The sequence below is a fragment of the Cetorhinus maximus genome, chromosome 10, assembly GCF_964194155.1.
Source record: "Cetorhinus maximus chromosome 10, sCetMax3.hap1.1, whole genome shotgun sequence".
NCBI classification, from domain to species: domain Eukaryota; kingdom Metazoa; phylum Chordata; class Chondrichthyes; order Lamniformes; family Cetorhinidae; genus Cetorhinus; species Cetorhinus maximus.
Window position 1 is genome coordinate 81,541,094 of NC_135888.1, and position 11,237 is coordinate 81,552,330.

Genomic DNA, 11,237 nt, shown 5'->3' on the forward strand with positions numbered 1-11,237 from the left:
CCACACAGAAACGCTATGCGCTCCCTGTGCGGGTGGGGTGGAATCCCAAAATCGAGAGTGCGCTCTTTTGCGTATGCGCACGTAAGAGCTCACTACTCTCCCTGAGGCTAAGTGCTGCCTCATGGAGATCGGCTCAAAATGTACAAAACCTAAAAATAGAAAAGTAAAATTTCCCTAACATGTCCCCTCATGTGACAATGTCACATGAGTTGGGACATGTCCATAATTTTCCCAAGAATTTTATTCAAATTGTCAAAAAGCTACATGAAATCTCATCCCGCCCGTGGATGAGGTTTCATGCTTTTTCTAGCTTGCACCGGGGCTCCTGGCCTGCCCGCCAACCTTAAGGTTGGATGGGTAGGTCCTTTCATTACATAATTGACTCTGTCAATGGCCTCAATTTGCCATTGACAGGTCGGCGGGCGCACAGCTGATTTTGCTGCGCCCCCGCCTTCCTGAAAATTTAAATGGGGCGTGGTGATGCCGGGAGTTCTGCCCGACTTCACCGCGCATCATTTTACACGTCGGCAAACGGGCCACGCCCCCACTCGCAGACGCGTAAAATCCTGCCCTTTGTGGGTATTAATTGTGAAGAATTACTGGGAGGTGTCATCCAACTCTAGTTACTGATATGCATGACTCATGTCAAGCTTTTTATATGTTGTCCCTCCTGCTAGCTTGGCATATAGGTCTTTGATTTTTGGAATGGGGTACCTGTCCAGCTTAACTGCTCTTTTGACCGTTAGCTTAAAGCCCCCACAAATTTGGACACTTTGGTCTGGTTTAAGGACAGGGACTTTGGGTGCTGCCCATTCTGAGAACCAAGTATATTTTATGACATTCAACCTCTCTAGCCAGTTCAGCTCAGCGTCAACCTTCTCTTTCAGGGCGTATGGCACTGGTCTCAATTTCATGAAGCACAGGGTTGCTTCTGGATCCACCTAAATCTTGGCCTGCAGGCCTTGGGTTTTTGCGCCTGTGTAGGTTTTCAACTTTGCAGATGTTTGTTCCAAATTTAATTGATGTTCACCATTATTTAAATATCTGAAAGTGTGTTCTCCAGTTACAGTAATGGAAGCTCCTGTGTCTACTTCCATTTTTACTGGTTTACCATTCACTTGTACTGTAACAAACATTGGCTCTGTCTTCCCAACTTTCATGCTAAACAATGAATAAATGTAAGAAATTGTTGTTTCAGGCTCTTCTACACTGTAGATTTCATTGGGCTTCTTCTGTTGTTTGCAAGCCTATTTAAATCTCTCTTTGCACTGTTTCAGTATATGTCCACTTATGTGACAAAAGTAACATTCTACTTTTTTAAACTGCCAATTGCTAAAAGACTGATTGTTTCCACATCGATTAAAGTTGTTCTTTGATTTAGCTGCTAAATTATTTCTTCTTATTTTTCGGTTATGTTTCCTGCTTCGCGGCGGAGTCTCGCTTTTTCACACCACTTTCGGCTGACTGTTCCTGCCCGATTTGGAGTATGGCACCATTTTGCGCCCCTTGTATTGCTTGTAAATCTCATAGCGCTTTCTATGGGCAGCGCTATTTCTAACACCTTCTTAAAATCCAGATCCACTTCAGCCAGCAACCTTCTCTGAACAGTGTCTTCTTTCACACCACACACTAAACGATCCCTGAGTATGTCATTCAGAGTGTCACCAAACTTGCAAACTTTCAAATTCGCCACGTAGCTAGCAAATGTCTCGCCCGGGGTCCTATTTCACAAATTGAACCGGAACCTCTGCATTGTGACTGAGGGCTTGGGTTGAAAATGTCACAATGTCCAACAATTCTCTGAATCTGGGGCACTGGGTGCCGTCAAACTTTGAGTCAAACTGTAGGATTTGCTCCCACAAGCACTCACGGATCACTCGCCTCTTCTCTTCCCCCATGATTTTGTTCGTTTGAAAGAAGAACGCGAGGTTTTCTATATACTGAGACCAATCGTCTGTGGCTGGTCCAAAGAGATTGATTCTACCAAATTGTGCTATTTTGGGTGAGTATATCTTCTGTTATTTTAAACGGACATTGATACTCACAATCTCTGGGTGAGGTACAGTACCAATTCTGATTTATCTTGATTTTTCCTGATTTATCCTCACCGCCAGTTTGTTGTGGTGTGGCCTTGTTGCCTATTTGTAATAGAGTTGATCCGAGGACAACTTTATAAGTGGAAACATTGGCCTGAATTTTCCCGTCGGCGATTTGGGGGTGGGGCCCGCTCGCCGATGGGAAAATGACACGGGATGATGTCAGGAGGAATCCCCAACGTCATCCCGGTCCCTTTAAATTTTTAGGAAGGCTGGCGGACAGTGAAATCAGCTGTCTGCCCACCAACTTGTCAATGGCCAATTGAGGCCATTGACAGAGTAATTAAGATAATTAAAGGCCCTGCCCATCCAACCTTAAGGCTGGCGGGCAGGCCAGGAGCCCCAGCGGGCTTCTGATAATACATGAAACCTCATCCACTGGTGGAATGATGTTTCATGTCCGTTTTTAAAAACTTTAATACATTTTATGTGATATTTATTAACATGTCCCATCTCATGTGACATTGTCACATGAGGGGAACATGTTAATAATTTTTTAATTTTTCTATTTTTAAAGTTTTTTGGACTGTCAGTAATCTCCATGAGACAGCACTTTGTCTCAGGGAACAGTGCGCTCTTTCATGCGCATGCGCAAAAGAGCGCACTTTGACAGCTGGGGATTCCCTCCCCCCCTCCCCCGCACAGGAAGCGCATAGTGTTTCCTGTCGGGAAGGCTGCTGGGCAGGCCTTAATTGGCCTGCCCACTCAAAATGGCAGCGGGCCCCGTGTCGGTGGCGCGGGTCGGCTGTCCGCCCACCGCCGAGCTGGTAGGGCCCGCCCACCCATCAAGGGCAAAATTCTGCCCATTAGGTTTATTTACAATACAGCCAGCAGCAACTACATGTGTGCTTTCAACTCCATATCTATCTCTACACTGACTGTGGAGCTAGCCCACGCTGCTAAAACATTGGTTTACGCAGATAATGTGATCTTACATCACAGGACTATTCTTAAAGGCACAGTCCAACATTTAACAAAACCATAATTACTACATAAAGCAACAACACTGAAAATATATTTTGGCACAGTTGTAATCTCAATAGTAATGCCAATCTCTGTAATGCACTCTTCAAGAATCATTTGTTCTGTCAAAATTTCTATTACACACACTGTACAGGTACTTTCACAACTGAGTTCTTGGGCCATAAAATTCCAAAGTTATGGTGTCTTGCTCTCACTACCTTTTTAGTTCCAACCTGACTGTGCATCTGCTAACTTCTAGCATATGTTCATTTCTTTCAAGATCGCATCGCTCTGTTCATGTTGGGACTGTTAATCACCTGTACTTTGATTAAAACATCTGTTATTTTTTGTCTGTTTGGCATCACAAATAAGTTGATAATATCTTGTGTGTGTTTTCAACATTTTTCAGTTGTTGAGAAGTTCAGTGCAATAGCTTTTCTGAGAAGTAGCATAATAATTATACAAAGTACAATATTTTTAACCTGGATTTGTAATTGTAATCTCCAGTTAAGTCAATACCACATTTTCTCTTGTGGCTTGTTGGGCACGCTTTGGGCTGCAGAGGGAAATTGATAGCTCTCACGCATTGAAAATTGTTCTGAAGTGTTCAGTCCTTGAGAAGAAATGAGGAACCGATTCAAATATTCAAACTTCACAAAAGAGAGATTTCCTTCTAACAACAGTATTAAGAACAGTTTTGCTAATAACTGCTATTCTGGCTGGTGGCAAGTGAGGATAAGATGCAATAGACAAAATTGTGGAATACTTACTGTAATGGTAATGGTATGTGTTCTTGATATGTTAGGTCATTTGGAGCACATGATCCAATGCAGCTTCACATAGATGAACTTCACTTGTGCCACTGCTGCAGCGCAAGTGCAGTCAATGATTTTAATTTGTTATTGTCAACCTACTGCAGCCCTAAAGAGGCAGGGTAGTTCAAATGTTTGGCATCTTCCCAGCAGCAAGCACAGAATAGTTGACTCCATGTTAAGTTTTGCACCCTCATAAAATTACCACTGTGTGAATATTATAGTATTGTAATTCCCAGTAGAATATTGTTAGGTTGTACTTTGTGTGTGGCTCATGTGAAAAAAGAGCAATATGTTTACATAGTGCTGTGTTTTAGATATTTTCGTGTGGTTATGAAGTAGCTTAAATAGTCTGGATTATAGCCAAGCTCTAATCAGGGTTTCTACAGCTGCTAATCTGATTATTTATTTATATCCAGCCCCTATGGCCCCAAATTGTCCTTTGATGATAAAAACTAAACAAAACTACCACCACCACCATGGCACTAAAAAAATGTATATTTGGCTAGCCAAAACATTCAGCATACTGTAGTTAGATTGAAGAATGTTTATGCACACTTCAGTCATTCATGGGAGCCTAAGTTTCCCAAGAGTTTTATAAAACAAATCATTTGGGGGATGCGTTGTAGTTTAATTTGCTCATTTGTCATTTAGCTGACAGTCTCTTCTTCTATAGAGGCTGACTTTTTTTTTTATTTCAACCAATTTCCAACTTCAAAGCTCTGGGTCTTTGCCTCTGAAAACCACACCTACCATCCTGAACAACTGTGGTCAGATGTCCTGAAGAAAAACAATTCTTTCCATTACATCTGAATGTACAAGTCAGTGAAGTATAAACATTTGTTTCTGGCAATAGGTAAGTTTTCCTTGTGGTAGGTTGGCAGTAATTTGGAAATGTCATCATCACTTACCTAAAATCTCAGGTTCCAGATTTTTATTGACTTTTTATGGATTTATATTCATATAGAATTAAATAAGGGTTGAGTGAGTAAAGCATGTAAAGCATGTAAAGAAGAGAGAGAAAAATGACATGTTACATAAAACACAAGTGCCAAGCGGCTTCTCGACTGGAAGGGTGGGATATCAGCTGACTCCAACATGGAGATGGCCAACAGGCCAGGTCAAAAAGGGTTTAGGCATACCATGGGGTCCTTGAACTGTAGGGTGGAGCTTTTTTTGTGTGGGGTGGGTGGTGCTTGGTCAAGCACTTGGGCCTTTTTTCACAGACCCCAGCAGTCCCATTAAAGGCTCATCCAGAGTACTAAATGTGCCATTTGTATCTGAAAATTGTTATGAGTTCTACAGCAGATATAGAATCCTGCTTTACTTTTTTAAGCAACCTGCTGCTTATTTCATGCAGGCACATTGTTCACTCACACACCACCTTTGCAAAGGCTGAGAATTGTTGGCACACTTTCCAATCAAGCAAAAGAAGTTCTTGGTAAGGAAAGAGTAATTGGCAAATCACGAATTGAAGCAGGAAACCAAGTCAGTTGTCAAGTGATGGAGCTACCAGTGCACAACCACTGCATGTTTAGTGACCAGTGAAGTGGAGGTGCTGCTGTTTCAGGTGAATGTGAAAGGGGTGAGAAAGAGAACCAATGGGATAAATCTTCAACTTTTCACTAGGATGTGCATTTGTTGCTCTGGAAATTAAAATTGGGTGCTTTCTATAACTCTCAGCTGATCACTGCGTGTTTTCTTCTGGTTCACACATGAAGAAGGCACACCCAGCTGGCAATGCCATCCTCATAACACCTAGGGGCTTGTATCAAAATTGGAAGACTAATCTATCCCACAGACCAGTCAAGCAACAGCCTGACGTAATTATACTCAAAGAATCATGCCTTTTAGCCAAGTCCCAGACTGCTCTATCACCATCCCTGGGAATGTCCTGTCCCATCAGCAAGAAAGACCCATCCAAGGTGGTGGCACAGTGGCCCTGGGAATTCTCAACATTGACTCCAGACCTCAATGTTAAAGGATCAAACATGGGCAATGAAACTTCCTGCTGACTAGCACCTATTGCCTTCCCTTAGCTGATGAATCAGTACTGCTCTATGTTGAAGCCCACTTGGAAGAATCTCTGAGGGTAGCAAGGGCACAAAATGTACTCTGGTGGGGGAATTTAATGTCCATCAATAAGAGTGTCTCACTTGTATCATTACTACCACTCAGCTTATGGCAAGTGGTGAGGGAAACAAGATGAGGGCAAAACCTACTTTACCTCATCCTTACCAATCTACCTGTCTCAGATGCATCTGCCCATGACACTATAGATAGGAGTGACCATTACACTGTCCTTGTGGACACACCGCCCCACCATTTACATTCAGGGCACCAACCATCGTCCTGTGCAGTACTACCATCGTAACAAACAGGACAGATTCAGGACAGATCTAAATGCTCAAAACTGGGCATCCATGAAGTGCTGTGGGCCATCAGCAGCAGCATAATTGTATTCAAGCACAATCTCTAACCTCATGGCCCATTATATAGTTCACTCTACCACTCCCATCAAACCGGAGGATCAAAGCTGGTTCAGTGAAGAGTTGGGGGACAGCTTTACATTACAGCCTAGGCTCAGACGTGAACAGAAGAGCTGAACTTAAGTGGTGAGGTGAGAGTGACTGCCTTTAACATCAAGGCAACATTTGACCAAGCATGGCACCAAGGAGCCCTAGCAAAACTGAAATCAATGGGAATTGGGGAAAAAACTTTCCACTGGTGTAATAGCCAACACAAAGGAAGATGGTTGTGGTTGTTGGAGGTCAATCATCTCAGTCCTAGAACATCACTGCAGGAGTTCCTCAGGGTAGTGTCCTAGGCCCAACCATCTTCAGCTGCTTCAGCAATGACCTTCCCTCAATCATAAGGTCAGAAGTGGTGATGTTCGCTGATGATTGCACAATGTTCAGTACCATTCACCACTCCTTAGGCACTGAAGCAGCCCATGTCCAAATGCAACAAGACCTGGAAAATATCCAAGCTTGGGCTGACAAATGGCAAGTAACATTTGTACCAGGCAATGACCATCTCCAACAAGATAGAATCCAGCCGTATCCTCTTGACATTCAATGGCGTTACCATCACTGGATCCCCTACTTTCAATATTCTGGGTGGTTGACATTGACCAGAAACTGAACTGGACTAGCCTTATAAATACTGTGGCTACAAGAACAGGTCAGAGACTAAGAATTCTGCTGCGCGTATCCCACCTCCTGACTCTCCAGAACCTGTCCACCATCTACAAGGCACAAGTCAGGAGTGTGATGGAATACTCCCCACTTGCCTGAATGAGTGCAGCTCCATCAACACTCCAGAAGCTCGACACCATCCAGGACAAAGCAGCCCGCTTGATTGGCACCCCATACACCACCTCCAACACCCAATTCCTCCACCACTGACGCACAGCGGCAGCACTTTGTAGCATCTATAAGATGCACCACAGCAACTTACCAAGGCTCCTTCGACAGCACCTTCCAAACCCGTGGCCTCTACCACCTAAAAGGACAAGGACAGCAGATGCATGGAAACACCACTGCCTGCAAGCTCCCCTCCAAGCTGCACACTATCCTGACTTGGAACTAGTCGCTGGGTCAAAATCCTGGATCTCCCTCCCAAACAGCACTGTAGGTGTACACCATATGGACTGGAGAGGTTCAAGAAGGCAACTCACCACAATCTTCTCAAGGGCAATTAGTGATGGGCAATAGAAATTCTGGCCTAGGCAGTGACGCCCATTTCTTGTGAAAGAGTTTTTAAAAAGTCATGTACGGTGGTGGGCAAATTAACCAACTAATGGGCAGGGGGGGTGGAAAGAGTCTCTAAAAACATCACAATCCTTAATGACGGCAGAGCCCAGTCCAGGAATGCAAAAGACGGGATTGAAATGTTTGGTAGTTCTGCTGATGATGGTTACAATTGGATGATCCATCTGAGTCTCCTCCTGAGGTCCCCAGCATCACAGAAGCCAGCCTTAGTCAATTTGATTCACTTCACTTGGTAAGTGCACTGGATGCAGCAAAGGCTCTGTCCCCAGCAAAGTGCCGGCTGTAGTGTTGAAAACTAGACCTAGTCTGAAGCTAGGCATGTCCATAGCCATTAAGATAAAAGCAAAATACTGTGGATGCTGGAAACCTGAAATACAAACAGAAAATGCCAGAAAAGCTCAGCAGGTCTGACAGCATCTGTGGAGAGAGAAACAGAGTTAATGTTTCGAGTCCGTATGACTCTTTTTCAGAGCTCTCTCTCCACGGATGCTGTCAGACCTGCTAAGTTTTTCCAGCATTTTCTGTTTTTCTCCCTCAAGAAGAGTCATATGGACTTGAAACATTAACCCTGTTTCTCTCTCCATAGATGCTGTCAGACCTGCATTTTCTGTTTTTTTGCCCATAGCCAAGCTGTCCCAATACTGTTACAACACAAATACCTACCTGACAATGTGCAAAATTGTTCAGGTATGTCCTGTCCAGAAAAAGCAGGACAAATCCAAATCTGATTATCCTCCCATCATTCTACTCTTAAATTCCATCACCTTGCCGATGATTGCCATTGACAGCGCTTTCAAGCAATACTTACCAATAACCTGCTCACCAATGCTCAGTTTGGGTTCTGTCTCCAGACCTCATCACAACCTTAGTCCCAAACATGTACAAACAAGCTGATTTCTAGAGCTGAGGTGAGAGTGACTGTTCTTGACCTAACACAACACTTGACTGAGTGGAGCTTCAGGGATCATTAGTTGATGTGTATCTTGGGTGGAAACTGTCCATTGCACAGTGAACATAGTGGGAGGTAATCATCTCAACCTCAGGGCATTGATGCAGGAATTCCTCAGGGCAATGTCCTAGGCCCAGCCATCTTCAGCTATTTCACCAATGACTTTCCTGCCAGCACAGCATCAGAAGTGGGAATGTTCATTGATAAATGCATAGTATTTGGTTCCATTTGCAACTTATCAGAAAATAAAACAGTACGTGCCTGCATGCAGCAAGAGCTGGACAACTTTCAGACTCAGGCTGGTAAGTGACAAATATCATGCCACAGGAGTGCCAGGCAATGATCATCTTTTGGGTAGAAGCTAATTCAAAAATTTAGCTTGAAAAAATCTACAAATTAATCGTTTAACAGCATACAAATGTTTATTTTTTATTCGTTCATGGGTTGTGAGTGTCATTGGCTAGGCCAGCATTTATTGCCCATCCCTAATTGCCCTTGTTCAGAGGGCATTTAAGAGACAACCACATTGCTGTGGGTCTGGAGTCACATGTAGGCCAGACCAGGTAAAGATGGCAGATTTCCCTCCTTTCCTAAAGGACATTAGTGAACCAAATGGGTTTTTACAACAATCAACAATGGTTTCGTGGTCATCATCCAGAATTCAAATTTGAATTCAAATTTCACCATCTACCATGGTGGGATTCAAACCCGGGTCCCCAGGCATTACCCTGGGTCTCTGGATTACTAGCCCAGTGACAATATCACCATGCCACCACCTCCGATTTTCACATTCAGTTCCATTGTTCATCAAATGTTATCACTCAGATCATTGTTTAAAAACCCAGTTCCACCTGATTGAACAAGTCTAACTTTTAATGGGGTTTCTAACTGTAATGTAGAGATGGGAGAATTGAAATTCTCACTGGTTTTAGTGGTGACCAGTTCCAGGAGACAGCACAACATAGCTTGTGTCAGAAGCCTAGGTGACACATCAACTTCAGGACTTCTGTGCTAATCTGAATATGTCCAACATCCTGAAGTTGCAGTCAATTTCAGAGGGGTAATGACTGCAAACGCTGACGATCACTATCAACCTCCCCCACAATATCCTTCCCAATTACTTGTAATGGAATCGAAGGGTAAAGTCACAGAAACCTGGCAGTTCAAAGAGATTGGCTTGAGATTGTTTATATAGCTAAACCTTGCAATTGTAGACACCTTAAAAGAATAATACAAATATCTTACCATCTTGATTTATCTGGCGATATATAAAGCCGTGCTTTTTCTTTTCAATACAATTTCCTAATGCTGCCCAAATCCTATTCTACACCGAGTCCTACTCACCTATTATCCTCACCAATCTATGGAGCTACATTGGTTCCTTTTTCCCCAACTCTTTCTTGTGTTGAAATTTCTTACTGGTTTCTCCTCTCTCCCTTTCTGTAGCTTCTTCAGGTGTATAATCTCCCTTGAACTCTTTATTCCCCTAGCTCCACAGAGATCATAGTATTTGTCTTTTGGACACTTCCCCTCTCCACTTTCTACACAGTGCTTTCAGTTGCCAACTAAGGACCATGTTTTGGAAGTCTCTCTCTCAATTCCTCTGCCTCTTCATGTACAGAAGATGCAAAAACATATTTAATATCAGTGTTAATTTTTTAAAAAACTAACTTGTATTTTAGAATATTCATGAAATTACATTTACAGGTGTGTCTGTGAAATGGGCTTAGAGCAACTTACTTAATTTGGATAGTTTAATGAAGAGAACAGAACATTAAAGTTAATTAATTAAATTATTCTTTAAAAATGATCACACTTAGTTGTCATGAAGAATGAGAGCTGATCTCATTGAAACATATAAAATTCATACAGGGCTCAAAAGGGTAGATCCAGGAAGGATGTTATCCCTGGCTGGGGCAGGGTGGTGGGGGTGGTGTATAGGACCAGGGGACAGTCTCAGAATAAGGGGTAGGCCATTTAGGACTGAGATGAGGAGGAATTTCTTCACTCAGAGGGTGGCAAATCTTTGGAATTCCCTATGCCTAGAAGACTGTGGAGGGTCAGTCATTGAATATGTTCAAGGCAGAGATCGATAGATTTCTCAATAGTAAAGATATCAAGGGACATGGGGACAGTGCAGGAAAATGATGTTGAGGTCGAAGATGAGCCATGATCTACTTTAATGGTGGAGAAGGCACAAGGGGCTGAATGGCCTGCTCCTGCTTCTATGTTCCTATGAATTAAACTGAGGAATGTTTAAAATGTACTAGATGTTAGGCACATGCTGGAGTGGAATTAGAATGAATTTGCTTTAATGATTATCCACTGGCTGTGCATTACAGTTCTATTAGTGAGAAAACATGTTTTTAAAAACATTTTGAATAACCTAATGGAATCCACTAAAGGGAAATGTTTGCTGCATGGCAGCATGTGTCATTCCTTGTCAAAAATGCTGATAGATGGCATCAAGTGGTGTGATCTCCAATTGTGGAACATATAGAATCTTTTTATTTGGATCCAATCCCTAAGTAAGCAACAACAATACATAAAAGTTGTTTGTTAGAGGAGAGCGAACTTTGCAAACCTGAGAAATATATGCTGTTGCTGTTTTTTTTAAACATGCCGCTGTATGGTAATACTTCTG